The sequence below is a fragment of the Octopus bimaculoides genome, chromosome 6 (genome assembly GCF_001194135.2).
Source record: "Octopus bimaculoides isolate UCB-OBI-ISO-001 chromosome 6, ASM119413v2, whole genome shotgun sequence".
NCBI classification, from domain to species: Eukaryota; Metazoa; Mollusca; class Cephalopoda; order Octopoda; family Octopodidae; genus Octopus; species Octopus bimaculoides.
In genome coordinates, this window is record NC_068986.1 from 106,407,110 (window position 1) to 106,412,748 (window position 5,639).

General features: G+C 32.6%; 1 protein-coding gene and 1 long non-coding RNA gene across 17 annotated transcripts in view; one reads left to right on the top strand and one right to left on the bottom strand.

Annotated features, from left to right (window-relative positions):
• LOC106871985 (FMRFamide receptor) overlaps positions 1-5,639 on the top strand; it is a 337,948-nt gene that overhangs the window by 290,532 nt on the left and 41,777 nt on the right. The window contains exon 1 of one of the 12 annotated variants that reach the window (XM_052969026.1): positions 2,502-2,815. The exons of the other annotated variants lie outside the window; for them this stretch is intronic. The gene's annotated coding sequence lies outside the window, so the exon portion shown is untranslated. Of the gene's footprint in view, positions 1-2,501; positions 2,816-5,639 lie in introns of those variants that run through there. 12 annotated transcript variants of the gene reach the window in all.
• LOC128248163 (uncharacterized) overlaps positions 4,596-5,639 on the bottom strand; it is a 51,365-nt gene continuing 50,321 nt past the window's right edge. For all 5 annotated transcript variants that reach the window (XR_008264462.1, XR_008264461.1, XR_008264463.1 and 2 more), the window contains exon 3: positions 4,596-5,212. This is a non-coding gene — a long non-coding RNA (uncharacterized LOC128248163). The remainder of the gene's footprint in view (positions 5,213-5,639) is intronic.

A 5,639-nucleotide genomic window follows, 5' to 3' on the forward strand; every position in this document is an offset into this window, starting at 1 on the left:
TATATCAGCTTCTATCTACGAAATCCACACACAAGTCTGTTGTCCTCGCGAGTCTGTAGTAAAATATACTACCCAAAGTTTACATGTGGGATTGAACTTAGTTAGGAATTAAGTCTCTTAACCATACAGCCACACGTAAATCTCACAATCTTTCCCGGCGACTCGGGTTGGGATTTTTATCTCACTAAATGATTTCTTGCTTTATTTCAATCCACAATTTTATATACTTGTCACCATTAAGAACAAGTGAGCAAATGATAGAAACCTTTCAAGTAGTTCTGCTAATAACCCATAAAAATGCAGCAAATCCAAGTCAATAATCTTTCAGAGCAAGTAAAACTAAAGTGCCCAATATAATGTAAACTCCTTCGTTGTACTTTTATATCTTCAGGAATGTTGTGGCCTATGGTTATCTTTTAGTTTTTAAAAAATCTTTTGCGTGTTTTAATCATTGAACTGCAGCTATTCACTATAACCAACTTGAAGGGTTTTAGTGAAACAGTTTGAAACACTACTACTTTTTAAGTCTGGTTCTTATTTTTTTCTTCTCTTCTGATTAACTGCTAAGATTAGCGTAATACGTAATCACGTAAAACGTAAAAAAAATTAACTGATATATAAGCAGCGGTGGTAAGACAAACAAACACAAAGATACACATAGATGTTCATATATATATTCACTGTGTAATTCATGGACTGTACCTTATTGCTAAAATATTTAATGAGCAGCTGTTTTCAAGCTGGATGTTTGTATTATTTACAGTTAGAAAATTCAGATCTCATGCTTTATATAAATAGGCTGTTCTATCAATTCGATATACTGAAGCACTGTTTCTTTACACTGAAGTTTTATGGCTATGAAAAGGATCCTGTTTGAAACACTTCACCATGATTAACAGTACTATTGTTGAAGGTTTACCTATGAATTTTAATATCCAACTAGCAAAGTGCATTGAGTTTATTCACAGCGATGCGATGTAATAAGCTGATATATTTATGACAAGATGAAAAGCCTGAATTTTCAAATACAAAGAAACAATTGTAATCCAATACATAAGGAAAATTGAACTGTACAAGCGAAACCTTTTTAGAAAGGTGTCTTGTCAGTTTCCATCAATGGAAATCCTTTTACAATTATTTACAGACGATAATCTGAGGACATACTGTTTTACAACAGTTGAAAGAAGATATGAGACAGGACTTAATGATTAAACAGTAGATTCCTGACTGAGTTGAAAAAAATCTCTATCGTTGGTAAAATAGAAGAAGAAAAAATGGTTTAAAGGAAACCATCATTGATTTCTAAAATGATGAAGTAAAGAGGATATTTAAAAATCGAAGATTGTGTGAAATATAATTGCAATGTAATCTTTTGTATCCTATATTGTGGAAAGATGCCAAGCTAGTTTTTACAGTTTCTTCGTCCTTTTATCTTAGAGAAAAAAGTTTTTGTGCAGTAAATTAAATTTTGACTGACAATAGAAACCGAATGGAAATAAAACAGTTTGGGGAATTACGACTAGTTTTATCAAATTTCGAACTAAATATTGCAGAACTTTCTGTAAGTCATCAGCTGCAGGGATCACATTAACAAACGCCTGGCGCTATTTGAATATATTACAATCACATTAATAAACAATACATACAACCACAGTTATTGCTGGTTATTCACATCAATGAAAATGTCCAACTATATTAAAATCAAGATGCCACAATGTTGGAAGTATAATTTTTCCACCATGGGTAATATCAAGAAATATAGTGTATACACAATAATCATAATTTAGTTTTCATCAAATTCCTTGGTGCTTATACAAAAGAATGAAATGAATACCAATTTTCAAAAATTATTTACTACCTTAAATTAGAATAGAATAAAATTAATTGAAACAAATTTAACTCTTCCCATAACTACTCTGTCATTTACTACCTCTACTCTGTATTCTCTCCACTTCCTCTGTTCCTATCATTCTTTCTCTCTCATTATATGTTTAGCGTGTCTTTACTCATTGTCTGCCACAAAACCCCTCATATACACTCGTATGTTTAACTCTCTCTCTCTCTCTCTCTCTCTCTCTCATCATCTTGTATTTTTAACTCTATTTCTCTCAGCATGTCTTTTTTTGGTCTTTCTCTTCCTTCCAGTCTCTGTGCAATGTAAAGCGTGACTGCAGAAATAACATCAGATATTGTTTATATAGAAATAATAAAATAGTTTGCAATCATTTGCAATTCAATTACAAAAACTAATTTTGTTACATAAAAGTAGATTTTGGTTGCGTGGCTGTAAGTATTGAAATGGTTTCGCTGGGTACATGCGAAAAAAGATTAGGAAACTATGGTTTAGCGAGACTGGAGAAAATATCTGAAATTGTTTTAAGCTGTTTATACTCTGCAGCACTATCTTTCCGATCAGCTTGGGAGTTACGTCAGCGTTATACCTTCAACAATTTTCTGCTATCATCTATGACAGCTTTTGTACCTATATAGGTCTCTTCAGAATAGCGACTGACATCACAAGAATTGAAATAATAATTGCTGTCTGTAATATGGTTTATGTTTGGGAAGATTTCGTCCCAGTGCCTATTTAACAGCTTCATGTAACTGATAGACGGATTTTAACGTGCTTTTTGACAGCACCAAAATAAATCGCGGTTTAAACATGAGACAAGCGAAGTGTGGAGGATATTCGTGCGGCGTTGGTGGCTGTGTTTGTTTGTATTGTTATTTGTGTCAGCCATGATTGTCGAAGCGAAATTTCACGCGGTGAGAAGTATTATTTATAATCCAGTCTGAATGCTACCAAGTTGTTGAGGTAAATATGTTTCACTTACACATATAACAACGTGGGTGTATGTATGTTAAAAAAACAAAAACAAGGAAACAAAAACAAAATAAACATCAGTAACGCATCAGAGCATAATTGTTGAAGAAAACGTTCAAACACGCAATTTTGAGTGATAAAATACGCCTGCGCATTTGTTTTTAGTTTCACTATTATGTATGTATAAGTGTATGTATGTATGTATGTATGCATGTATACATTCATGTATGTGTACATGTGTATGTCTACATAATACGTGCATACGTTCATACATTTATACAAAATTGGTCCAACGGTAGTTAGAAAACTTGGCCGTGTATTCAGAAGTAAATTCTAAGGTTATAGTCTACATGAGTTAGTATCTAAAGATTTTTCATTAGTCCACCTTATATGTTGTCTTTCACTATTAATATTGTATTGATATCTGACGGATAACTAATTTATGCAGAAAACATCACCCCTTCTATATCTTAGATCATTAATTTTCTGGTTTGTTGAGCTTACAATTTAGAGAGGGTTTCCCCGGAATATTCCACTAATATTCTTTCATATTATGGGTAAGAATGACCTCCACTTTATTGTAACGTCTTGTACTCCCATCTTCAGGACTGTAATATGAAGTGTCTTGGCAAATTCATTAAATCCAAAAAGAAGACAAATTCCTGTGGGCCATATCGTCCGTATTAATTTCATAGATTCTGTGTCTATTTTTAAATCTGCGTGTTTTATTGTATACACTAGTAGCTATGTATATGTGCATGCATTCTATACGGTGATCGAATGTACCGTATTTGATGACATAACGAAAGACGCATGAGTGTATCCGACGCACCCCAATTTCATTGGCACATACTCAGGTAAAAAGCTTTTTACTGCCTGTGATATAAGGGTATTGGAGACCCAGCTTTGCATATAGGATCCGAAATAATTGTACTATATGTGCCATCAGATACACTGTATGCCTAGATTTAGACATATCTATCTATCTATCTATCTATCATCTCCCCCGCCCTCTCTCTCTTTCTCTCTCTCTCTCTCTCTCTCTCTCTCTCTATATATATATATATATATATATATATATATATATATATATATAAATATATGCTTCTATACATATATGGGTGCGTATGTGTGGGCGTGTGTGTACCTCTGTGTGTATATGTGTGAGTGTATGCCTGCGTGTGTAAGCATATATACCACACACTTGTGAAAGATTTTACTCGTTTTTCAGATTCAGTAATAAATTTTGATTACGATGTATCGATAATTATAAAGATATATCATTAGAGATATCACTGTCATTTTAGTGTTTCAGATATGCTGTTGTTACCTCCTGTTTGGAGAGCGCAAAGTTAGTACTATGAACGTAAAAGTTAAGACTGTTACTTGTCGCATATTGTTTCAACGTAAAAGCTAAGAAAACGCATGGAGCGAAAGAATGCGAACGCTTTTATTAGCATTTTCTTTTGAGAGGCACTTTGTTTCAGGTAATTTTCAAAAATATCGAAGAATTTAGTAAAGTAATTTTGTCATTATTAAACTCGTGCTTGAACATAGATTAGTATGAAATTTTGATGTACGGTTGTAATTTAGATCACTTTACCATAGTTCTTTTGAAATATAATAAATTTGTTTCAATTTATTGTTAAATATGAATAATTCAGAGAAATAACCTTAGTAATCTGAGAACATAGCATGAAATTTTGAAGGAAGGCTTTGCAGTAAATCACTTTAACACATTTGATACTTTATTTATTCTTGAAATACATCATCTTTGATTCAATGAATTTTAAAATTTCTGAAGAATTTAGTAAAATAAATTTATTGTTATTTAGCTGATGTTACACGAAGTAACATGAAATATTGAGAGACGGTTCTAATTTAGATGGCTTTAAAACAGGATATTTCTGTCATCGGATTATAGGTGGTCTCACTAGAGTCGATATAAGACACGTTTATTCATCATATTTGTTGTATCAACGCCCCCAGGCAAAGAAGTAGGATCTCCCAAGACATATAAATAGAGGTAGTCTGGCCGTGTTAGGTGTGTTGAGTAGCAGTCGAGTAGCAGTTGTGTATCGGTTGAGTAGAGATCATCCGAAGCTGCTAGATAGCAGTAGCTTGAGATATAACAATATTTCATCATGGTTATTGATCAAGTTTATTCATCATGTTTCTCCCGTCATTTAGTAGAGTTAAATACTCGATCAAACCTTAAAACAGCAAAAGTTCTATTAACACAAATTTCAGCATAGGTTGACAAAACTGAAAATGTAATGTCTTCTTCCCAATTATTTGTTCGTTTCTGATGAGCAGACGCCATTTAGAACATTACGTGAACTGTCCTTTCCAGTTGTTTGTGATCATGTCGTTTGGAACGCAGCGAATCTAGAAATAGATAGTATACTTTTTATGTATTAAATCCTGCAATGCATCTAATTGACACGTTTTCCGTAATGTTAAATTCTTACAAATTCAGCTGAGTATATTGATATTCCCACAGAGAAAATGATTCATAGGGTGTATTATGTACAAGAATCCAACCATCAAGTCTCTTTCTAATACTTTCGATCCTGCAGTTTTTCTGTCAAGTTACAAATATATATTCGAATTGAAAGTACACGGATTTGGTATAAAGCAAAGCCAATACCTATATGTATGTGTATGTATATTCTCTTCTATTTCTTTTTAATAAGAAAAGTGTTTATACCGAAGATACAAAGTGCAATTGTTGGAATGTTAATGCATGAATGCAAATATTTGTGTGTGTATTATATAGTGTATATATATATATATATATATGTATATATATATA